The 26,192-nt window shown below is 43.2% G+C and overlaps 1 protein-coding gene and 1 pseudogene across 1 annotated transcript in view; both read left to right on the top strand.

The window, feature by feature from the left end:
• Positions 1-26,192, top strand: part of PODXL (podocalyxin like) — a 1,065,326-nt gene that overhangs the window by 782,250 nt on the left and 256,884 nt on the right. The window lies entirely within an intron of this gene.
• LOC126950805 (NADH dehydrogenase [ubiquinone] 1 beta subcomplex subunit 9-like) overlaps positions 1-26,192 on the top strand; it is an 80,434-nt pseudogene that overhangs the window by 48,506 nt on the left and 5,736 nt on the right.

Genomic DNA, 26,192 nt, shown 5'->3' on the forward strand with positions numbered 1-26,192 from the left:
ATAAGTAATAAATAAATACTGTATTTTTAATCTCCAAAATGAGAATACTAACTTATGGTAGCCAAATATTTTTTGACAGGACATAAAAAAGCACTAACCATAAAATAAACAATTGATAATTGAACCTAAAAGCTTGTGTTTATTCAAAGACATTATCAAGAAAAAAGACAAACCACAGACTGGAAGAAGTTATTTTATAAAACATATATTTAACTCAGGATTTATATAAAGAACCCTAAAAATAATTAGGAAAAAGGTGGGCAAAAGAACATGCAATTAAGCATGCACTTCACGCACACACACAAAGATTCGTGTGGGTAACATGCAGATGAAAATGTGCTCGGTATTATTAGTTATATGGAAATGCAGATTAAAACCACTTGAGGTACCACTATATGTCCAACAGAATGGCTAACATTTAAAAGACTGACAACACCAATGTTTAGTGCGGAGACAGAGTAATTAGAACTCTTTCATTGTTGACAGGAGTGTGAAATGGTATAATCGCTTTGGAAAACTGGAAGTACCTACTAAGATTAAACATATATACCCTTGTGAGGTAGGAGATTCACAGGATTTGTTTTCTGAGCATCAACCAGGACCCTCCTGATAAAAATGGGTTGCAATAAAGAAACGAAATGAAACCAGCAGATGGCAAGGGAAGTGACCTCTAGTTGCCCTCACTGCTCAGTAGCATAAAGAAACTCCCACCAACACCATCACAGTTTACAAATGCCATGGCAATGACCCGGAAGTTACCTTATATAGTTCCAGTAACTTCCCCTACCCCTTTTTTAAAATATTCTGAACAATCTGTTCCTTAATTAACATATAATTAAAATAGATACAAATATAGTTAGCCAGCAATCCACAGGGGCTGCTGCTCTGCACTGCTACTGTTGCTGTTCACTGCTGCTGCTGCTTTTCCTCCTAGGGGCTGTCTGCTTATGAGATAGCTCTGCCCTACGGATGGAACAGCCACTTTGCTGTACGCTGATACTCTGGGCCACTCTGCCCTCCTCTGTCTGTGGAGCAGCCACTCTGCTGTACACTGTTGCTCTGAGAATCTTACTTTCTTTCACTGTCTGCTCACTATTGAATTCTTTCCTGAGCAAAGCCAAGAACACTCCTGGGGTAAGCCCCAATTTGGGGGTTCATCTGTATCACTTGGACTCAGCAATTTCACTCCTAGGTATATGCCCTAGGGATATAAATTTGTGCACAGGTGCACCAAGGCACGTGCAAGAAATTTGATAGCAGTTTTATTTTTAATAGCCAAAGAGTTGAAAAACCCAAATGCTCATGAACATAATAATAGATACTTGGTGGCATATCTATATAATAGAATGCTACTCAATAAGAAAAAACTAACTTCTGCTTTACGCAACAACCTGGATAAATTTCTCAGACATAATGTTGAACAAAAGAGCTCAGATTCAAAAGAATACAGATTGAATGATAAAATTTATATAAAGTTCAAGAACAAGCATCCATCTGTTCTTGGTAGTAGTAGAAGTCAGAATAACAATTCCTTCTGGTATGGGTGGCAGAGGTATTGACCAAGAAGAAGCACAATGGAACCTTCTGGGGGCATGGAATTGTTCTGCATCCTGCCCTTGATGGTTATTACAAAGGTGTGTATATATGTAAAACTTCATTTGTCTGTCTTCTTAAGATGTGTGCACTTTCCTATGTATATGCTATGCCTCAATAAAAATAAATGAAAATTAAATAAAATTAAAATATTGGACTAGATGATAACTGGAGTTTTTCCAACCTTTTACAGTCTCTTCACTTTTTATCTTCTTTCTCTCTTTTCCTCTATTTCCCTTTTTCCCAAGCTCTCCCACTCTAAAAGCTTTAGTTAACACTGGGCTTGGAGAGTTCACACATCTGCATGTCTCCAGCCCCAAACCCATCAAAGAACATCTCATCTGGATTTGCCACCTCCTGCACCTCACCGACACCACAACTTGTCCAAAACAAAACTCATCCTCTTCTACCTCCTCACCCTCACCCAGAGCAGGTACCAATCAGTGTGGCTCCCCAGCTCACAACAGGATCAGTCCTAGTATGTGGGTGTGGGCTACCACAAAGCAAGCCTGTACACCATGAATATAACTCCAGGCCAGAGGTGACTGAACCAGGAAGAGACTTCTCCACCAAGCTGGACTAGACTCCCTGTCCTGTGAATTTAAAGAACACACAATGAGGAAAGGACAGTCTCTTCAATAAATGATGTTGGAAAAACTGGATATTCACATGCAGAAGAATAAAATTAGGCTTTTTATTTTACACCATATACTAAAATCAACTCAAAATGGACTAACGGCTTAAATATAAGACCTTAAACTACAAAACTACTAGAAGAAAACATAAGGGAAAAGCTACACAACACTGATCTGGAAAATGATTTTTTGGATATAACCCCAACAAAGGCAAAAATAGACAAATGGGATGGCATCAAACTGAAAAGCTTCTGCACAGCAAAGGAAACAATTAATAAAGTGAAGAGACAACCCACAGAATGGAAAGAAATGTTTGCAAACTGTACATCTAACAAAGTGTTATCAAAATACAGAAGGAACTCAAACAACTCAATGGCAAGAAAACAAATAACCCAATTAAAAATAAGCAAAGGACCTAAATAGACATTTCTCAAAAGAAGACATACAAATGGCCAATAGATACATGAAAACATGCTCAGTATCACTAATCATTAGGGAAACACAAAATAAAACCACAATGATTTATCACCTTTCACCTGTTAGAACGGCTATTACCAAAAAGATGAAAGGTAACTGTTAGGGAGGATATGGGAAAATGGCAATTCTTATACATTGTGGGAATGTAAATTAGTTACAGCCATTATGGAAAATGGTTTGGAGGTTCCTCAGAAACACTAAAACTAGAATCACCATACAACCCAGTAATCCCACTTCTGGATGTATAGTCAAAGGAACTGAAATCAATATGTTGACGGGAATATCTGCACTTTCACGCTCACTGCAGACTTATTCACAATAGCCAAGATAGGAAACAGCCTAAGTGTCACCACATGATCACATAAGTGTACTATACAATCTCACTTACATGTGGAATCTAAGAAAGCAGAACTCGTAGAAGTAAAGAGTAGAACAGTGGTTACTAGAAGTAGGATGTTGTTCATCAAAGGATATGAAGTTTCAGATGGACAGGAGAAATAGGTTTCATGATTTATTGCACACCAGGGTGACTACAGTCAATAATTATGTATTATATATGTCAAAATAACTAAGAACATAAATTTCAAATGTCTCACCGTAAGAAAATGATGGGCAAGTAAGGTAATGGGTATGTTAATTAGCTTGATTTAATTATGTCACATTATACACATATATCAAAACAGCCCACTCTACCCCATAAATGTATACAATTATGGTTTGTCCAGCTCACACCTGTAATCCCAGCACTTTAGGGAGGCTGAGGCAGGCGGATCACAAGGTCAGGAGTTCAAGACCAGCCTGGCCAACATGGTGAAACCCCATCTCTACTAAAAATACAAAAATTAGCTGACCGTGGTGGCACATGCATGTAATCCCAGCTACTCAGAAGGCTGAGGCAGGAGAATTGCTTGAACCCAGGAGGCAAAGGTTGGAGTAACCTGAGATTGTGCCATTGCACTCCAGCCTGGGCACCAGAGCAAGACTCCATCTCAGGGAAAAAAAAAAGTTGCACTAAGAGCCATTGAAACAGACTCCTGTTTGATCTCTCTCTCCCTGCAGTCTCCTAATTCTCTAATTCATCCTTCACAGTTCTGTGAAACGGGGCTTCCTAAAGCCCACTTCAGACCAGACCATTGTACCATTCATGGACTTTGCCAGCTCCCCATTAACTACTGTTGTATGAGTGCAGGCTCCTTAGTGTGGCAGTCAAGGCCCTCCACAATGGCCCAACTTCCCTTTCTAGTTTCTGCTCTGATGCTCTCCTTCCTGCTTCTCCCAAGACCCATGCCTTGCCCCGTCCAATTGCACTAGACAACACACACGCTCCCCATAGATAGGTTCACACCTCTTGGCCTTTGCTAATGTTGTTCCCTTAGCTTAAATGTCACACCCCACCTTCCTGCCATCACTTCCTCTGTGGCCATGGAGACCTCACCCCTTTTTGGAGGCCCAGATAAAATGCCAGTGTGTGTAGGAAGCTTGTCCTCATTAGAATTCATCATCAGAAGTATTTTGTTCATTCTTCTGGTGTGGGTGTGTCGTACCTGACCTTGAGGGACCATGATTTGCACCTGAATATGTTTATCTGGGAGCTAAAACTAGACGCTCTTTTCTACTCTATCTGTCCTTTCCACCATCAACCCTACCATAGAATCAGTGCTCAATAGCTGCATGAGGAATTTACATTTTCTGAAACTACCATAAAAAAAAATGAAAATGTAAAAGGAGGGATGACAGAGGCCAGAGGCCTGTAGGGTGGGGTGAGGGGCAGGGGAAGTGGGAATGGATGGGGTGGAGAAAGTGGGGGGAACGTGGGAAGTGGTGGGGAGGGCACAGCAACCTAAGAGAATGAAAGAACAAGGAGCAGAGGAACAAAATCCTGAGGAAATGGAACTCTCTTCCATGACTTTTTTTTTTTTTTTTTTTGAGACAGAGTCTCCATTTGTCACCCAGGTGGGAGTGCAGTGGCATAATCTCAGCTCACTGCAACGTCCGCCTTTCTGGGTCCAGGCAATTCTTCTGCGTCAGCCTCCTGAGAAGCTGGGACTACAGGTGCGTGCCACCACACCTGGCTAATTTTTGCATTTTTAGTAGAGACAGGGTTTCACCATATTGGCCAGTCTGGTCTTAAACTCCGGATCTCAGGTGATCTGCCCGCCTCGGCCTCCTAAAGTGTTGGGATTACAGGCATGAGCCACCGCACTCGGCCCCATGATAATTTTTAAATCAAAAGGGATAAATGCTGACCAACTTATCCCTGTCAAGGGTGCTTCTGGGTATGGAGATGAAACAAGGGGCAGATCCAAGGCTAAGAAGAAGAGCATGGAAGACAGGCAAGAAGCTCCCGTTTCCCTAAGCCTGGCTCAGAAGCAGAGGGCACTTTAGCAGGGAACCTGCTACCTGTCCTGATGGACTGGTTTGCTTCCTACACCCAAGGGCATAGCAACTGGCTCTTTTAAACATCAGAAATGAAGCAAAAAGACAAATCTTTCCATGGTGTTGCCTCCCCTGGCAGAGAAATGATGGAGGTAAAAAGAAGAAGAATGGAAAGGTAAAGACAATCTGCATCTCTACAAAATGCCCACGAGGCCAAAAACTTCCAGGTGATGGACTGTCGGCAGCCTCAGACCCAATCTCCCTGGGAAGGGGGTTACAAAGCGAGAGTGAGAAGGGGAAAGAATCGAAAGGCTTTTTATAGCCCCTAATATCTCTTCTGACAGCAGTCTGCACAGCTTTCCTGTGCCAGGATGCCAGGAAGACGAATGGATTTGTCTTTCCGTTAAATACCATTACCCAGAGCACTGGGGAGAATGAAGAATGGGTTGCAAACTCACACCCGAGATTCCATCTCTTTTCTCATAATTAACAAAAAGGCTACAGAAACAACTCTCATGTGTCCTCCTCAACCCATCCCCACCAACAACACACGTAACCTCAGAAAATAGGTAGCCCACTGAACTTCAGCAATCACCACCTAGCACCAGTGCCCAGCACACGGCCAGCCCTGAGGAGCTGAAGTTCAGCCCTATCAGCATGGTCAGGTCCACACGAGTCAATAACCTACTCCAAGATCCATTAAGCCACTTGTAGGAGCCCATCATCTTAGGTGGGAAAACCCAGTAGCGTTTTCCATTAAGAAAAAAAAGCAAGGGTTTGCTCTTTGCTATAGGGGCAAATGATTCTGCTTATTGATGGAACTCTCAGTTGCTTTAGTGATGTGAGCCATTCACAAGCATCAAAACAAAGGGAGAAAAACAAACAAAAGTAGTGGTCCCACCTCCAGTTTAAGGATACATTTAACAAAATATGGGCAAGATCTGTACATCGTAAATAACAAATACTGCTGTGAGAAATGTAGAGATGTCTTATGTTAAGTACTAGAACTAATACATGAATTTAGCAAGGTCATAAAATACAAAGTTAATATACAAAAATCAATTGTATTCTTCTATATTAGCAGCAACAATCAGAAAATGACATTTGAAAATAATTCTATTTACAGTAGTGTCATAAATACATAAAAACATAAAATACTAGGAATAAACCTAGTAAAAGTCATTTCAGACCCCCACACTGAAAACTACAAAACATTGTTGAAATAAATTAAATAAGACCTAAATAAATAGAGATATCCCACATTTGGTTTGGAACACCCAATCCTGTCAAGATATAAATTTTCCCCCAAACTAGTATACAGCATCAGTGCAATCCCAATTAAAATTCCACCTAGAGTCCCAGGAGTCACTTTTCCATGCCTCCCTTTGCCATCTCTGAAGTGAATGAAATGATTGTATTAGGTCTTGAATATTCATTTGTCAATGGTCACTGGCCTCTCCAAGGAGGAAGACTCTGTTTTCCTGGTGCTGATCGAATAGAGACCTTCTCAGAGCACAGCCATGAAACTCAGTAAAAATCCTTTTTCTCCTTGCTTTTGCCAGCATTACAAGTTACCTGCCTGTTGACACCACCAGAGCTGCTTCTCCACCCACCCTGTCTTGGGAGCCAGTCAAGGTGGCAGTAGGCCACGTGACATGGTTCAGCCCAATGTCACACCCCATACTCTCAAAGTGGGACAACTGCTACCCCAGATGCCTGGGTTAGAAGGCGCTTTCTGACTCCTACTAAATAAAGTCACCAACTTGGTGACACTAGATGCTGAGCCTCAATTACCAGGTGTGGAGTGAGCATAATGACAATACAAAAAGGAATACGGTAGGGTGTCTGCCCTCACGGAGCTCCTAGTCTGTAAGTGAACTGTGAGAAATAGACACATCTCATGATGTCCAACGGATCGAGGTCAGCACTAGGGAGACAGAATACAGACTGTGGGCGGCCCAGGGAAGAGCATGTACCTCTGTAGTTGGGAGCCTCAATCTACATAGGGGCTTCCCTGTCTCTCATAGGATGAAATTTTTGAGCACGGAACCCGCGGTACTCCATGGCCCCAAGTTGGCTGCCCCTCCCCTCCAGACATGCTACCTTAGGCCACCCTAAACCACTCCCAGGCACCTGACCATGATACTCCCTTCCCTCCATGACTTCCCCCATGCTCCTCCCTCTCCACAGGACATGAACACCTTTCTTCTCATCTCTTCTGTGTCACTCTGAGATGTAGCATAGGGGGCCCCTCCTTTGTGAAGTCTTCCCCAATTCTCCTCACACAGATGCAGCAGAATCAGACTTCCCTTCTCTCTGTCTCATAACCCGCATACCTTCTTCTATTAGGGCAGGTGACTTTGGGCCTCTTTACACGTTGCCCCCACCCCCAGCCTGCCACCTCCCTAGAAGTAGTAACTGTATTAATTTGCTTGCTTACTTTTCAACAAATGTTTAGTGAGGACCTGCTCTGTGCCATGCACTGTTCTAAAGTCTCAAGAAAGAGGTTGGCAAGGTCCTTATTTCTCTGGAGCTTCTGTTTAGTGGAGGATGGGGAGACAGGAGACTTCCTGAAATAAATTGAATTTTTAAAAGCATAAGAGCGATGAGTACTCCATAGAATAGTATTTACAAACAAGGTAACCTCATAGAAGGTGACTGTATGGCTACTTTAGAGTGGATGGTTACAGAAGGCCTCTCAGAGCAGGTGACATCTTAACAAAGGTGTGAATGACAGAGTTACCCACCCATTAAGAAAACTGGGGGGAGAGCTTTCCAGGTACAGAGAACAGCTAGAGCAAAGGCCCTGCTATGGACAGAATTGTGTCCCCCCAAAATTCATATATTGAAAGTCAACCCCTAGTGTTACTATATTTGGAGTAAGGAAGTAGTTTGGTAATCATGCTTAATTAAGCTTAAATGAGGTCATAGGGCAGAGTCCTAATTTGATAAGGTTACTGTCCTTATATGAGAAGATACCAAAGAGTTGAGTGCTCGCTCGCTCGCGCTCTCTCTCTCTCTCTCTCTCTCCCCTCTTCTACCCCTCCCAACCCCCCCCCACTCCATCATATGAGGGCACAGTGGTGGCTCACTATTTTAGTAGGTGCCCAATTAGAAAACCATTGAATAAATAGGGAATACGAGTAAAACTTTTCCTTTCAGAGAAGTCATTAACCCAATGTCCTCGATGAGCCAAACCTAAGTGGCATGTCAGCCTTTGAGTTTTAAATATTGTTTACTCTCTGGGTGAATGGGGGGTAGTTTTATTCCCCTCATCTTTTATTATCAGATAGAAATGTGTGTTTAAGGTGAAATCCAAGTTCTTTTTTAAACCTTTCATTCCAAGGATCATTATAATCAAGGAGACAGGAAATCTCCAGATAAGAGGCAGTAGAAGGATGAATTGATAAGAAACTGCAACATTAAGGCATAGAGCTCCTGCATTTCCTCAGCAAAGAGAGACTGTGGAAACTGTGGCCCCCTCTCCCACTTCCCAGAATGACAGGAGGCAAGCCTGGGCTAGTCCTCCCTGCCCTGAAGGGTTGGTGCTGACCCTGCCACCACCAAACACATTGCTTGTGGCCCTGAGCAAACTCTCTTCCTAACTCTATTTTCCCCCAAGGATTAGCTGATGCAAGGGTTTTGATAAGCATTGGCTGATTTCAGTCACTTATATTCATTGCTCAATAAATAAAAGGGCAAGGATCAGCCTGAGATTTGGATAGTGGAGAAAAGTGTTCCTTTTACTTATTTAGAGATAAAAGGGCCAAGAAGAGGAGTCATTGGCCACAGGCTCCCAGAAGGAGGCAGGAGGGAGCTGGGAGGAGTGGGCAGGACTTACAGCTATCAGGGCCCTAATGCCAAACAAGGGCAGCCCAGGAAAGGGTTGAAGAAGATGGTGTCGAGAGTGGGCAGAGCACAGGTCGGGTCCCCCACGGGTGACGACTGTCAACGAAAAGAGTCAAACTCTGTAAAACATTTGAAGAGATTTACTCTGAGCTAAATACGAGTGGCCATGGCCTGTGACACAGCTCTCAGGAGGTCCTGAGAACACGTGCCCAGAGTGGTCTGGGCAAGCTTGGTTTTATACATTTTAGAGAGGCATGAGACATCAATCAAATACACGTTAAGAAATGCATTGGTTTGGTACAGCAAGGTGGGACAACTCAAAGCAGGGGCTTCCAGGCTACAGGTGAGTTTAAACATTTTCTAGTTGACAATTGGTTGCGTTTGTATAAAGACCTGGGATTGATAGAAAGGGAATGTTCTGGTTAAGCTAAAAGATTGTGGAGACCAAAGTTCTTTTGAAGCCTTATAGTGGCTGCCCTTAGAGACAATAGATGACAAATGTTTCCTATTCAGATCTTAGTTAATCTCTTCAGGATTGGGAGGGTCTGAAAAAAAAAAAGAGAGAGAGAGAGAGAGAGAGATCTAGCTATGTTAATAGAGATTCTTTACAGATGCACATTTTCCCCTACAAAGGACAGCTTGGCATGGCCAGTTTTAAACATGGCAAAGAAACACGTTTCCAGGCAAAATATTTTTCTTTCTTCTCTCATAATGTTATGCCAGAGTCAGGTTGGAAAGTCTCCATATATAGGGTTAAATAAAACCCATCTGATGAGAATTTATGATTTGTAGGGCCCGACTCCCCAGACCCCTTAGATAGGAATTAGAGCAAGTTAGAAAAAAAATCTGAGTTTAGTCCTCATGGCAAAATGGAACAAGCCATTTGCTCACGTGCTCTTTCCCATCTTTGGGATAATGGCATCAGGGATCAGATTACCTGGGCACAAACCGCACCTTTGCCATCTGAAAGCTCTGTGAACTTAGGAAAGTCACTTAACCTCTCTGTTGTCCGGTCACCTCATCTGTGAAATGGAGATAAAGTAATGTTACCTGATAGAATTATCATGAGGATAAATAAGTCAGGACATGCAAAGCACTGCCTGTCATAAAGGAAGCACTCAATAACCATTAGTTCTTATCTTTGACATGCTGATAAAGGTATTTTCCCACATACCTAGCAGAGTGGTTTTTAAAATATTTTTTAAATAATAATAAGGTCATCATATATTTTGTTTTCTAAAATATTTTCATCCTATGATCTCATTTTAACTTTCCAGCAAATATATGATATTGAAACTTTAGATGCAAAAGTACTTTGGAATTGTAGGAGACTTGGTGAGTCACTTTTATTTATTTATTTATTTATTTATTTATTTATTTATTTATTTATTTGAGACAGGATCTTACTCTGTCACTCAGGCTGGAGTATAGTTGTGCAATCATTGCTCACTATAATCTCCAGTTCCTGGGCTCAAGTGATCCTTCCACCTCACCCTCCCCAGTAACTGGGACTACAAGCATGCACCACCATACTCGGCTAATTTTTATTTTTATTTTTAGTAGATATAGGGGTCTCTCCATGTTGCCCAGGCTGGTCTTGAAGTCCTGGCCTTGTTGAGCCACTTCTAAAGAAAATTGGCTCAGACCTGCTTGTGGCAGCCTTAGTCAATGAGTTTCTTACCACCTGACTCCCACTCTCCCGCCACTAGTAATTAGATCGGGGTGGGCACCTGATCCAATGACAGCCAATCCCTGGGCTGCACAGTAGTCTATATATCAGCCTGGAGAAAAAAATCTGTTCAACAGAGTCATGCTAGGTTTATCAAAATCTCAAGTCTTAGAAATTTGAATTAAAACATAAAGGTTCTGGGAACATAAATCAGTACAATTACTTTGGGAGCAATATAACAGTGTCTATTCAAATTTTAAAACGTCATAATCTCTGACTCAACAGTATTATTTCTGATATGTAACCTAAAGAAATATGTACCACATAAGCCAGGCGCGGTGGCTCACGCCTGTAATCCCAGCCCTTTGGGAGGCCGAGGTTGGCAGATCACGAGGTCAGGAGATTGAGACCATCCTGGCTAACATGGTGAAACCCTGTCTCTACTAAAAATACAAAAACAAAATTAGCCAGGCATGGTAGCGGATGCCTGTAATCCCAGCTACTCCAGAGGCTGAGGCAGGAGAATAGCATGAACCCAGGAGGCAGAGCTTGCAGTGAGCCTAGATCATACCACTGTACTCCAGCCTGGGTGACAGAGCAAGACTCCGTCTCAAAAAACAAAAAAAAAAAAAAGAAAAGAAATATGTATCACAAAAAGACACATCCAAGGATGTTTTGCACCATTGCTTATTGACAAAGCTTAGAAATATGGAAACAACCTAAATATCCACTGGAAATGACCAAATAAATTGTGATATATCATTCAATAGAATGCAGAAGGATCACTTCAACCCAGAAGTTCAAGACCAGCGTGGGCAACATAGCAAGACCCTGTCTCTATAAAAAATAAATAATAAATAAACAAATTTAAATACTGCCTTTAAATTTCCAAAATGAGAATAGTAAGTTACAGTAGCCAAATATTTTTTGACAGGACATAAAAAGCACTAACCATAAAATAAACAACTCGTAATTGGACATAAAAGCTCATGTTTACTCAAAGACATTATTAACAGAAAAGGTAAACCACAGACTGGAAGAACTTATTTTATAAAATATATATTGAACTAAAGTTTTTTTGTTTGTTTGTTTGTTTAGACAGAATCTCGCTCTGTCACCGAGGCTGGAGTGCAGTGGCACTATCTCGGCTCACTACAACCTCCACCTCCTGGGTTCAACCGATTCTCCTGTCTCAGCCTCCCAAGTAGCTGAGACTATACAGGCGTGTGCCACCACGCCCAGCTAAATTTTGTATTTTTAGTATTTTTAGTAGAGACAGGGTTTTGCCATGTTGGCCAGGCTGGTCTTGAACTCCTGACTTCAGGTGATCTACCCACCTCGGCCTCCCAAAGTGCTGGGATTACAGGTGTGCACCACCACACCCAGCTAAATTTTATATTTTTAGTAGATACAGCGTTTTGCCATATTGGCCAGGCTGGTCTTGAACTCCTGACCTCGTGATCCACCTGCCTCGGCCTCCCGAAGTGCTGGGCTTACAGGCGTGAGCCACCGTGCCCAGCCAGAAGTAAGGATTTATATCAAGAATTCCTAAAAATAATTAGGGGAAAAAAGTGGACAAAAGAACATGCAATTGAGCATGTACTTCACACACACACACAAAGGTTCATGTGGATAACATGCAGATGAAAATGTGCTCAATATTGTCAGTGTCTGGCTTACTTTCTGTACTAGTTGCCATAAGCCAAGGCAAAGGATGTAGGAAGTAGAGCTAATGGAAAGGAAAGATGGCAAATCTGACTTTGGACATTTAGTGTCTGTGGGACACACAGGGGAAGATGTACAACAGGCAATTAGATGTGTGGATCCAGAGGCAAAGAAAGAGGTTTGGGTTTAAAAAGAGATATAACAGTAAAAGATATGGGAGAGGATGAGCTCACTTGAGGACACTGCCTTGAGTGAGAAGGAAGGAAAGCTTAGGAAATAACCTACTTTTTTTTTTTTTTTTTTTTTTTTTTTTTTGGAGGGACGGAGTTTCGCTGTTGTTGCCCAGGCTGGAGTGCAATGGCGTGATCTTGGCTCACTGCAACCTCCACCTTCCAGGTTCAAGCAATTCTCCTGCCTCAGCCTCCCGAGTATCTAGGATTACAGGCACATGCCACCACACCTGGCTAATTTTTGTATTTTTAGTAGAGACGGGGTTTTGCCATGTTGGTCAGACTGGTCTTGAACTCCTGACCTCAACTGATCCACCCACCTCGGCCTCGAAAAGTGCTGGGATTACAGGTGTGAGTCACCACACCGGGCAAGAACCTGCATTTTCAAAAAGGACAGCAGGGAAGAGGCCTCAATAAGAGAGACTTTGAATTTTGAATGGCCAGAGGTTCACCCTGGGATGCCAACATTTAGTCAAAACAACCAGACAGTTGGGTAACAGAACCCTTGGGGTCTAAGCCTTTCAGGAGAACACTGAACTAGAAGTTCCTCTTTGGTGTCTAAAAGCCAGAAGATTCAGAAGTTCCAACTTTTCAGCTCCTGAAGATTTTGTGAACATGAATCAGGTCTCATGAAGCTTTTTGGAGAAGGATCAATATGCAATGAATACAGGTGATCTCAAGAGGCACAAGCCCAGAGGACTCCAACTGTCTACCTTTGAGTACAAGATGCAGGAGACTTCTTAAACACAAAAGTGTTTCCCCTTCAACTCAGGATCAATACTACTCACTTTTACCCCATGGGCCAAATTTCTATGTATTTTTATTAAAAGTGAAGAAAATTCAGGCTTCGGAGTTGCAATTCACCTAAGTATAAGCCCTGAAGCTTCAGAACCACGACTAGGAAATTACCACCTCACCTATCTTTAGCCTTGATTACTGCGGTCTTGACAGAATGTAGGAAGTAGAGCTAATGTGAAGGGAAGACAGAAAGTCTGATTTTAGACATTTAGAGTCTAAGGTGCCTGTAGGACACACAGGGGGTAGTTATACAACAGGATCCAGAGTTAAGAAAAGAGATCAGGATTAAACAGAAGACATATGATAGTAAAAGATAGGGGAAAGGATGCTGGTTATTCCTGGAGATAATCGACACAACTAATAGCCTCTAAAGTGTTACATGATTCAAAGTACATTCCACAATCTGTTCTTTTATCTTCTGAATCAGGGAGCAACCCGGTTAAAGTTTTTAGGAAGGGACAAGCAGGCTATTTTTCAAAAGAATGACAGGGCCTCTCTTCTGAACAGCTCAATTAAGAGGGTCAGGAAAAGGGAACGAGAAGGACGATGAACATGAAACCCTCATTGGTCTGGATCTAGGTCTCTGATGATATTGAAAACTGCACCCCATGCACATACCACCAACAATGGATCTGTCAGAATCCCCAGTAGCTGAAATGAGGCAGAAGAGATGTGTGCCCTCGGCTTCCAAAAAGAAAAAAAAATAATAATAACCCATGCATTACAGATTTGGAATATGCTTTCAATGAATAAATATATGGAGATGATTAAAAGATGTACATGGCAAATAGCTGGCCAGACAGGCACTGACATGGATGTGCCATAGGCTCATGTATTTACAAAACACAATGTAATAGAAATGGACATCATACTTTGCATTTATATAGCAAGTATTTCTCCAAGGACCTCAAAGGATTCTACAGCCATTACTTGATTCATCCTTGTTACATGCTTGTAAAATGAAGGCGAGGCAAGGATTACTCATCCCATTTTATTAAAGAGGAAGCAGAAGCCCCAAGAGGATCCATAGATTGGCCAAGGGCATATTGTGAGTCATTTATTTGCTCAAAATCATGTAGGGGCTGAAATTCGTCCTAAATTGTCCTTACACCTGCTGATTTTTACCTGCAGACTTCTGTTTCTCAAGCTTGTGTTTGTGATTCAGGCCATCAAATGGGCAGTGTTAAAGGAAGGGTATAAACTGGGGAAGTGAAGAGGTTAGCAAGCATTTGGCATTTCACTTTTCCTTCAGTAGACAAATGCTTCTGCATTCTTATGGACAGGCACAGCACTCTTTACAACCACGTGGAGAAAATGTTCCTATCATTGTTGCACTGGAACCAAGAGACATGGCTCCATGTTAATACTCGCCAGTTAATGACTGCCCACAATGCATGTATTTTTTGTTTTCATTTGTCTTTTCCACATGCACATTTTTAATGTGCACTTTATATTCATTATGTCATTTATCTTGCAACTACTATATGAGCTAGATATTTCCTTGCAAAATTAAGAGACAGGCTTAAAGAGATTAGATGACTTGTCCATGGTCCCATAACAAACAAGTTTAGACTTGGGATTTGAGTGAGTTTTTGCTGATTTGAATAGATGTGCACTTCTACCATGTTTTACCGATAGAACTTCACTTCCACAGCCAGCAGGGGTCCTACAGTCAGGCATAGCCTAGAGATGTATAAGAAAGCTGGGGCCAGCCTGGGTGCCTACCTCACACACATGTTCTGAATGACAGCCCAGGGTAAATGCAGAGATTATTCCATTCTCCCCAGACAAATACATGGGATACGGCCCCACCTCAGCCACTCTGATTGCCAGGGTAGGTTGGGCCTTCCTGGTCCCAGATTCACACCTTGCATCTGACTCAAGCCCAAGCTAGCGGCAGTGCCAGCTGAGCTTCATAAACAGGGGATGGAAAGGAAGAACAATAACCTAGAAGCTACTCCAGGGCGCTCTTCTCCCACTTGCACCGACCACTACTAATTGGCATCTGAGTTCCAACCATCGCTGGGCAGTAAGGATAGGGTCTGTCTCCTGGGGGCGCCCATTCTTCACAGAGTGGAAAACTGAGGCTCACACATGTTCAAAGTTACCAAGGAAATCAGAAAGCGAAAAAGCATCAGGGGCTATTTTCCCCAATGTTTTCTGTAATTTTGATTTTAACCATTAGAATGTGCTATTGCAAGTGGTAGAGAAAGCCATCCTCTGAAAATGCAGAATGGAAAAGAAAAATTCTGAGATGTATTATTATCCCCATTCTCCAGATAAGAAAAGTGATGCTCAGAGTGTAAATAGCACATACTAAAGCCAGGATCCGAACGTGGATCTGTGGAAGTCATGCCCTTTCCATCAAGCCTCACTAACCTCCAAAGAGTTTGATGGTGTATCCGTCTCCTGATGATGCCATCCCGGTGGTGTCAGAGGAGGCTTTGAGCGCAGCCTCAGAACAGCAGTATGAGTTATAGATGCAGAGAAGGCCAAATGTTGGTAAGATGCCCTTCTGTGAAATACTGCAGTTACTGGGGCTGGCACTGGGATGCAGCCTCTGCAGTGCTGTGACTCTCAGAGTTTGCTTGCCAGCCAGTGCTGTCCACAAACATAAGTCACATATTGATAGAGTTTGGAAATTTGCCCCACCCAAATCTCATGTTGAAAAGTCATCCCCAGTGTTGGAGGTGGGGCCTGGTGGGAGGGGAGGGGATCATGGGGGTGGATTTCTCATGAATGATTTAGTACCATTCCCTTGGTGCTGTTTTTGTGATAGTGAGTGAGTTCTCATAAGATCTGGTTGTTGAAAAGTATGTGGCACCTCCCCTCCTCTCTTACTCCTGCTTTCTCCATGTGATGTGCCTGCTCGCTCTTCACCTTCCACCATGACTGTAAGATTTCTGAGGCCTCCCCAGAAGCAGATGCCGCTATATTTCCTGTACAGCCTGCAGAACAATGAGCCAATTAAACCTCTTTTCTTTATAAGTTACCCAGTCTCAGATATTTCTTTATAGCAATGCAAGAACGGACTAACACACATACGCAGTGTTAAATTTCATGGGAGCCACAGATGCAAGCCACATATGATCTTAAAACATCAGGTACTTACATAAAAATAAGCAAAAAGGAACAGGTGACATTAATTATAATAATACATTTTGGCCGGGCGTGGTGGCTCACGCCTGTAATCCCAACACTTTGGGAGGCCGAGACGGGCGGATCACGAGGTCAGGAGATCAAGACCATCCTGGCTAACACAGTGAAACCCCATCTGTACTAAAAATACAAAAAAAAATTAGCCAGGCGTGGTGGCGGGTGCCTGTAGTCCCAGCTACTTGGGAGGCTGAGGCAGGAGAATGGCGTGAATCCGGGGAGCGGAGCTTGCAGTGAGCTGAGATCGCGCCACTGCACTCCAGCCTGGGTGACAGAGCAAGACTCTGTCTCAAAAATAATAATAATAATAATACATTGTATTGAAACCAATAGAGCCGTTAGATTGCCATTTCAACATGTCATCAATATGAAAAATATCAATGAGATACTTTACATATTCTTATTCTTTTTATCTAGGTCCTCGAAACACGTCACCATTTGGACAAGCCACATTTCAATCGCTCAACATCCGCAGGTGGCCAGTGGCTTTCACATCGGATAGTGCTAATCTAGAAGGATAGGATGGCTCAGAAAGCTTGGACTGTGGATTGCGGATCTTGACTCCGATCAACTGCCAGGGTGACTTAGCAAAGGGCTTGAAAGGTTAGACACTATTTCATTTCCATCTCATGCCAGTTACTAGACTCTGTTTTCTCAGTTTCTTCATCTATAAAACAGAGATAATAACAATATCTATCTCGTAGGCTTTTGTGAGGATGAAATGAGGAAGTGCTTAGAACAGAAACGGGCACAAAGTAAGCAATATAAAGTCATTCGCTATGTTTTTCTTATTTCCCCTGGGACTCTGTTTTCTTTTCTGTAAAATAAGGCTATTGAAAACAGATAAGCATTGAGATCCCTTCTTGCTCTTATTCAATGAAAACCCTGGGTGGGAATCCAATTCTAGTGCTGTCTTATCTCTGTGCATTCGTTCTGAAGCATGCACTGGGCAGGGCCTCACATCCAGACTGTTTTATAGCAGAGGCTTGCAAGGTGCTGCTGTGGCCGCCTTAAAGTTGGGTAGGCAGAAGGACTTGCCTCATTTGTTGTCAGTGTTAGAAGCTTGTTCCCTCTGTCCTGGGTTCACGCTGACTTGCTCCCTGGACAGCCTCCACATTCTCACAGTTGTCCTCCACAGACACAAAGTTCCCAGTTATAAACCCTCACGTATTTGAATCTCTAAGCTAGAAGAAATCCAAGCTGGACCTGGAGTTTGGGGGAAAACTCATCCATTTCCAAGTTTCTTCAGCACCAGCTAATAGAAAAGAATCTCCCCGGGAATGACAACCCTGCAGCTTTGCACAGCAGCTGTTCTTGGGGCTGAGAGAGGGATGGGAAGCTGAGTGGTCAAAAGGACAAGCCCTTGAAAAGTTGTGAATGAAGATGCTGAAGCCTCGGCAATAGACATTCTAGCTCAGGAAAGTCCAGCTGTCTGGCTTCTTTCCCCTAGAGATCAAACTGAAGAACTGTAGAAATTCAAGGTGGAGACTAACCAGGGAATCAGACACCTCCTGCCCAGAGAGGCTGGCAGAGACGAGTGCATCTCAAACTCATCTCCAGGGATCTCTCCAATTCACTCAGAAGCTGGAGTCTCTGCTACTTCTTGGAGGTCAGGGGTCTGCAGACTGATGTGTCTTCATGCCAGGAATTCTTCCTCCCCATTTTACCGAACAGAGGAATGGCAGGGCTGCTCTTCTCAAAAGAGAAGAACAAAACCATGGCCCCTCCTGCCAAGCAGCGGTTTCCTCCCAGCTGTTCATGTAGATTTGCTGAGAGCTACATTCTCCCATATCAGCAAGCCCTTAATCAAGAGCCCACCCTGAAAAGAGATATGCCAAAGAATTGGAAGTCACAGACCTACCCATGAGAAAGGACTCCAGACCAATCACTGGGCAACAGTGAAACCAAACACCATCTTGGTCCTGATGGAGGAAGGAATGAAACACAGAGACTCTTACACTCAGCCATCATTGGCTATTAGGAGAACCAGACCCTGACTCCTCTTCCTTCTCTAGGTTGAACTAAAGAGCTGTTTTCCATCTCCCAGACACAGTTACTGAATCTGACATATTTCAATATTCTGGCCTGGCTGAATGCCTACTATGGACTGAATGTTTGTGCCCCTGCAAAGTTCATATGTGGAAACCCTACCCATCCCCTTGACGTGATGCTATTAGGAGCAGGAGCCTTTGGGAGGTGATTAGGATTAGAAGAGGTCATGAGTTTGGTGCCCTTGGAGTCACAAGAGAGCCTCAGCTCCCCACTCTCTCCTGGGGAGGATACAATAAAAGAAGCTGGCAATCTGCCCAGAAGAGGGCCCTCACCAGAACCCTGCCCTGCTGGCACCCTGATCTCAGACTTCCAGCCTCCAGAACTATGAAAAATGTTACAAATGTCTGTTCTTCCTAAGTGACCCAGTTCGTGATGTTCTGTTGCAGCAGCCCGAATGGACTAATACGGTGCTCCTCGACTGCTGAGGGGCTGCGTTCTCCCTTTGTGGCCTACGTGGCCGAGCTGCACATATAAACAGCTCCTGAATGCCACTATTTTCATCAGAAGGGCAGGTGGTGCACTAATCACGTGGAGGTGCCACCATGGGTGCCTCTGTCAGCGCCACCATCCCATACCCATCAACTTCACCACACCCTCAGCCCCCGTCGAGCTGGGGTGACAGAATGCTGAGATGGGAGAGGTCTTCCTCATACAACAGCCAAACAACATCACCCCAACCCAGGCAAGTCCCAAAGGGAGTTTCCTGTCTGCCCCCATGAAGGGAAATGAGGGCCCTGCTTGTCCTGGACCACGGAAAACTGGAATGTGGAGAGGCAGAGAGAGCTGGATATTTCTGCACGGCAAGAGCAGGAGTTTTTCACTCTGAAGCCACCTGTGGTCCCCGGTCTCAGAGCCTCTCCAGGCCTGTTCCTTCTGCTCATTAGGTAAATGTGCCAACACAAGGAAAGAAATCAAGATCTATTTAGCTTTTCCCACTGGCCCTGTCAATCGTTCCGAGGAAGACAGCTCCTGCCACACAGCTCAGGAAATGGGCCCCAGAGGGCCAAGAAACAGTTCCATCCCGTAAATGTATTTACACAGCACAGTGCTTGTTCTTCACGTTTCACCGGCAGCCCACCTCTCCCGAGTGCCCGGGGAAGTTTTATCACCTGGGAGGGCATGCGCCGCTGCTCCACCAAGACCCTCCTTGATCATCAGAACAGACAGATTGTGCAGAGACGCGGCCTCCCTTGGCAAGGTGAGGAAAGGCAGCTCCGGGGCTGACAGAAGGTGGCAGCTCCAGGGTTGACAGAAGGTTCTCCAGCCAACAGGAGAGGGCTGGGCCCGTGGCACCCACAGAACATTTCTGAACACCCACTGTGCTCCCTGGCTGGGGCTGCCTCCTCTGGCAGCTTTTCTCAAGATCAAGGGGGAGATGTGGGTTCTGGTTACAGCATCTTTGAAAAGGCTACCACTTGGAAATTTCGGGAACAGGCAGAAGTATGGGGGATCAAGATCAAGATTGGACAGGCAAGACTGTATTAAAAAGGCTAGGCATTCCAGAGTTTTCAGAGCTGCAAGGGGAGTTCAAACACTATCCAGTCCTCTTGAACATTGTACAGAGGAGAAAACTGAGCTTCAGAGAAAATAAGAGTCTATTCCATAGTAGTTAATAAGACCGAGGGCTTTGGAGCCAGTTTGAACTTGGTTGTAACCCCAGCTCTACAACTTGCTTGCTCTATAACCTGGAATTTGATCTCCATAAGTCTCCATTTTCTCATTTGTAAAATGTATATGAGAAAACTTCCCTCGTATGTTTTGTAAGGTTCACATGAGATAAGGAAGTAAATAAAGCACTTAGCGTAGGAATTGAACAATTTGTGGTAAACGTCATCATTATAATTACGTAATTTGGCCAAAGTCATCCAGAGAATTCTTATCCGAGGCAGAACTCAAATTCAGTTCTTTCAACTCCTAGAGCAGTGTTCACTTTCCAGTGATCAAAAAGACCTTCAAAGTGAAGTCACTTTCTTTATCATTTAGGAATTTCATTCATCTACTAATACCAGTGGCTTAGAGAAATTAGGGTTGTATTCTCTTGTCAATCTAAATAACAAAGAGAAGTGCTCTAAAAGAAAAGGTGTTTATTTGGGAATAAGCATTGTAATGGAAATACATATGCCATAGTAAACTATGTGTATATTCAGGGAAGACAAAGGTTTTTAAAGGAGAAAATGAGGAGAATTGCATAACTGTTTTGAAATAATTATCCTTGGATACAAAGACCAATGACAAGGATGATGCCAGTCCGAGGTTAAACAGGCAGTTGCTGGGTAGATGTCCTTGCAGAAGGATTTTTTGTGTAAAGTTGCAATGCCCTTTGCACAAGGTTGTGGTTTTTACAGTCTTCTGTGATAGCTTTTGTTACCAGGCGTATAAGCATGAGAAACCTCTCTACATAGCCTCTCTGGCTCTATTTGTTAGATTTTTCTTGATATTAATGACTCCATTTTCATCTTAGCACCTTTCACCCCCCACATAAAGTAAAACCAAAGGTAAGTAGTAGAGTATTGGTAAGGAAGCACCGTGAATCCAGACTTCTCTATTTTTCTACCAACCTGAGCTCTTTGTTTTTATCCTCAAGGTCGCAAGATAGTTGCTGTGGTTCCAGCCATCGGGAGGAAATGGAGTGGAAAGGGGCGATGGGGCATTCCTTTGAGTATAGTTATAGTTAGCCCCCTTTAAAAAGATTTCCTGGAAGCCCCATTCTGTGGCGTTTGCTTCTAACTGGAAGCCCTGGATGCAAGGAAAGTTGGACAATGCCTGATAAAGCCAGGGAATTATTTACAAAGAAGGGGAGAATGAATACTGTAACAGCAATGAACAATCTTAGCCTTTCAGCCACACTCTCTGAGATAATGGGGTGTCACCCTTCACATCTGCCTCCCACCCAGGACCTCTGGAGGAGTCTCTGAGTGTTTCCCATTTAAGCTTGTGGCTGCCCAGTGTCCCAGCCTGGTCCAGGATCAGTGTCTTACTGCCCCACAGCACCTGGCCCATGCTTTGGCCCATGCCACTCACTGACAAGGACTTTGTGCAAAAGCAAAAGTGCAAAGGAGGGACTGCTGGAGGAGAGCCCTACCTTGCCCACAGCTTCCCTTGGTGCCTATAAGTTTAGAGGATGAGTTCTTTTTTCTTCCCTTTAATTAGAGCCAATCTGAATAACACAGAGCAAACACCTTTGTGAGTCATTTTGTAAGGAAAATTTTGCCTCTTCTGCCCCAAACCCTCCAAAGGTACTCTGTTTCTCTCACAGTAAGAGCCAGAGTTCTTGTGCTGACCTGCCAGGCCATAGAAAATCTCCCCTAGGCACCTCTTTAGCTTCTCCCCTTTACTCTGCTCCTGACACCACAGCCTCCTTGCTGTTTCTCAAACACACCAGGACACTCCACGCTCCCAGGGCCTTAGCACTTGCTATTCTCTTGCCTGGAATGCTCTGTCCCTTGGCATCTGAATGGTTCCTCGTTCACCTCCTGTAAGGCTTTGTTTAAAGGTCATCTTCTTTTTTTTTTTTTTTTTTTGAGATGGAGTCTTGCTCTGTTTCCCAGGCTTCGTGTGATCTCAGCTCACTACAACCTCCACCTCCCAGGTTCAAGCAATTTTCCCACCTCAGCCTCCCAAGTAGCTGGGATTACAAGCATCTGCCATCATGCCCAGCTAATTTTTGTATTTTTGTAGAGACGAGGTTGTACCATGTTGGCCAGGCTGGTCTTGAACTCCTGACCTCAGGTGATCCACATGCCTTGGCCTCCCAAAGTGCTGGGATTACAGGTGAGAGCCACTGCACCTGGCCAAATGTCACCTTCTCAATGAGGTTGCACTGACCACTCTTTAAAACCATAATTCCCTAGGCACTCCCAAACTCTCCTCTCACTTCCCATAGCACTCATCACCTCCTAACTTTCCATGCACTTCATTTATTTATGTTTGTCATATTGCTGTGTAATGTGTTTCTTATGCCTATTTATTTATATATTATGAGGGAAGAAAGTTCTGTCTGTTTGGTTTACAGCTGTACCCTCAGCATGTAAATAAGAGCCTGACGCACGAAGCAAATTCTTAAGTATCTATTGAATAAGTGCACACATAAGCGTAGCTCAGTCTTGGGACAAATTAGAATCTCCAGTCAAAGAAGGCAATTGACAAAAAAGGAATAGATAAGTATCTGAAGTAACCAGCAATAAAAAAAAGAGCATCCATATAAAGTCAGATCAAGAAAATGGCCATCTTAGAGAAGACACAGAAAATTAATGATCTGGATTTATGGTACTGCTTTCTCACCCAGATGAGTAAACACATTAGCTATCCACTCTCTAGGTAATTGTTGTCACACCCATTCAGAGGAAGGGGATGCTAAGACCCAGGAATGGCCAGTCCAGTATCTCCTATGGTCCTACTAAATGACCCAGCATCTTAGATCCTGGCTCAAGAGACCATAGCCTAAAAGAAAGTGGGCTCTGTCCCAAACTGGCTGCCACCAGGACAATTGTTCATTTTCTTTCACCTTCAACTTTCTGTTGACTGTGTCCCTGCTCCTAAGCTGCTCATTTACTCTATGGCTTCCACAGGCATCCCTTTACCTATGTATGGGCACTTTTCAAAATAAGACTACCTTGTGACTGAAAGCAGTCAAAAGGACTTAATCAGAAAATGGACAGCCATGCCCCCTCCCATTCATATGCCTCAATACTCACATTTGAGGGGTGCCCAGGTGATGAGAGAATTAAATCTCTGTCCCTAAGTCAGCTAGAAATTGGTTTTTTCTTCTCTTGCTGAAAAGTTAGAAAGTGATTTTGAAAATGCAATGCAGAGAAAGTAGTCTTTCTTTTCCTCTCTCCTCTAACCATGGAAATATCCACTACCAGAGCTTGATTAATGTTAAATATGACCTTTCGCAAAGTTTCTTGGCAGTTAATTTATGATACTTCCAGATTCTAATGTATCAGGCAGTGGCTGTTTATGCGTTTGATGAAGTAGTCTTTGTCCAGAGTTGATATGTTTTACCAGAACTTCTGTAGCTCGCTTTTCCTTTCTCTCTCTTGCTGTTTCAATCTCTCTTTCAGTCTAACTTTGTGCTTGGGTATTTAATCAATTTGACTGGGAAGAAAACATGAATATATTTATGAATTCTCAGTCCCTAAGTTGTCATGCACGCTGTATTAGCTTATTACTGTATCTCCAAGATAATTCTTTCCTCTCATCTCCCTACACCTGTGCTTTTGAGTTCAGGGAGATCTCAGCTCAACCAAAATTACTTTTAATGTTTGGTTTGCTACAAGAGCTGCTTTGAGGGTTTCTGTCTTGAACAGGTGTATCTTCTCTTTGCATCCTTATTGCTTTTGCCTTTATTCTTCACTGTCTCTGAAAAAAAGAAATCTAGTGAACTAGATGTGAGCTCCAAGAGGTTGTTTCAGCCCAAGAATGTAACTAAGCTTAATGAGTGGAGGAGAAGCCAACAAATGGGTGCCTGGGATGCAAGGAACTCAGGATGCTTCACCTTAGAAAGTACATGATGATAGTCAATTACTACATGAAAGTTTCAGGATATCAGAGATTTTAGCCTGTCTTTTCCAGAACCTAGAATGGTGCTTGGTACAGAGTAGTTGTACAATTTTTGTGGAAAGAAAGAAGGAAAGTGAGATATCAAGCAAGGGAAGGAAGACCACAGTCTCTAATACAATGACCTTTAAATCTTTTACTAGAGTTTGGTAAATAGCCCATGAGGCCGTTTTTGGATTTTTATAATAAAAGCTCAGGGAACTGCCAGAATCTTCTCACCTTTCTTTTCTTTGCCACTACCTGAGAAACTGTTATAGGTGTTATAGGTGCTGAGAACACCTTTCCCTGAGTCCTGGAGCTCCCTCTATGCTGTCAAACCAGGTGTCTGCACTTGGACCAGCATCTTTAAATCTTTGAATGCATCACGAATGGCTTTACCTACAACAGTGAGGACAGGAAGAGGCCAGCAACCAGAGTAGAGCGAAAGCTCCACTAAGTTGCATCAAAGGCCCAGGTGAAGCAGGAGAACATAGATTGATGAGAACTATGTGGTTACTCCAAAACTATTCTGCAACCTAGAGAAAGAGCAGGGGAAAGGGACAATTAAGTTTGCCCAAGGTTAGGAATCAGCCAAGTAGATGCAACATGAGCTCAAGAGGAAAAAGGAATGGGTGGAACCAGAAAAAAATGTGGGATTCAGGCTGTAAACAGAGGTGGAAGAAACCAAGGGCTGCATAGGCTCTGTTAGCATTTGGTCTACAAGTTTTATTTTACATTTGCAAATATATAAATCATTGATGAGATGTTTTCTTTTCTAGCCATTTGGGCATAAATTACACACATCCCAATTTTCTTTGTCCTCCCAAGGAGAAAACTGAATGGAGCCAGGCAGAGCTGCTATTCGCGTCACACACCTTCGGAGGCTACTCACACAGTGTGACATCCCAGGACTCTAGAGCAGTAAGCCTCACTTGTGAGACAAAGAGACAGATGTCACTTCTACAGTGTGATTTGAAGGGCAACAGGAAACCTGTGTAGCCTCCCTACCCCATGCCTTCTGTCAACCTTCCATTGTGCCTGAAATTTCCCTATTACTCACTGCTTAGATTTACTGTACAGAAATGCTAATAAAGCACAAATGTTACCTGGAGGTGTCACGCAGCTGAAGCAGTCCAAAAAACTTGAAAGTCGGACCAAGCTAGGGTCAGATCCCAGCTCTCACTCTATAGCAGTGGGATACCTGGCAAATTACTTAGCATCACAAAGACTCTCTATCCTTATTTATAAAAATCTGAACTCTACCTACATTATAGGGTCATGATAAGGCTAATTTGACTAACATGTATAGAGCAACCACCACAGAAACTGATACCTACTGGGGGCCCAAGAGATGTTCCTTCTTTTTATCTTTATCTATGAAAACTGGCATGGTGGGAAAAGCACAGGACAAGAGTCAAGGACCATGGGTTCCAGTCAATGCTGTTCCACTAAGGAGCTGTGTGACCTTCTTAAAGTCACTTTATTTCTCTGGGCTTGAGTTTCCCAGGGACCTGAACTGGATTTATTCATTCAAAAAATGTTATTGAGCTCCCAATATGTGTCCAGGAGCTGTTAATCTGTTTGCATGATGAATAAATGAATGAATGTGTGTGAAATCGTGGTAAGCAATAGACAGATAATTAAAATGTAGTCTTATGATGGAGAGGTCCTGGGTAGCTACTTCAGATGGAGCACCCAGGGAAGACCTGTGGGAGGGGGTGAATTTTATACTGAGGTCTCCAATGACAAGAAGGAGATAGCCATCAAAAGATCAAGGGGAGATGCTGTCCTAGCAGAGGAAACAGCAAATGCAGAGGCTCCCTGAAAAGAAGCAAGCTTGGATGACTTCCAAAGTCCTTTCTAGGACCAATAGCCCTTATCTTGTGTTTTCTGTGGTCAGGATCTGAATTTGGATATGACACTAGGATAAGTCAAATGGCAGTCCTTTTATGGGCTGATCACTGCCAGTAAGAGGTAGATAGTGATACAGTTAGACTAGTTATGCTAGGGGCCAGCTGAGCAAGGGAAAATCATAATCCAGACTGGAAAAAGAAAAGTACAGCTAAAAAAGCAAAGACATCATTGGGCTATAAAGAATATTTAGAGACTGGGGCCAATTTCCTTTCAAAGCACCAAGCAGGCCCTTATCATAAG

This window comes from Macaca thibetana, chromosome 3 (assembly GCF_024542745.1).
Source record: "Macaca thibetana thibetana isolate TM-01 chromosome 3, ASM2454274v1, whole genome shotgun sequence".
NCBI classification, from domain to species: domain Eukaryota; kingdom Metazoa; phylum Chordata; class Mammalia; order Primates; family Cercopithecidae; genus Macaca; species Macaca thibetana.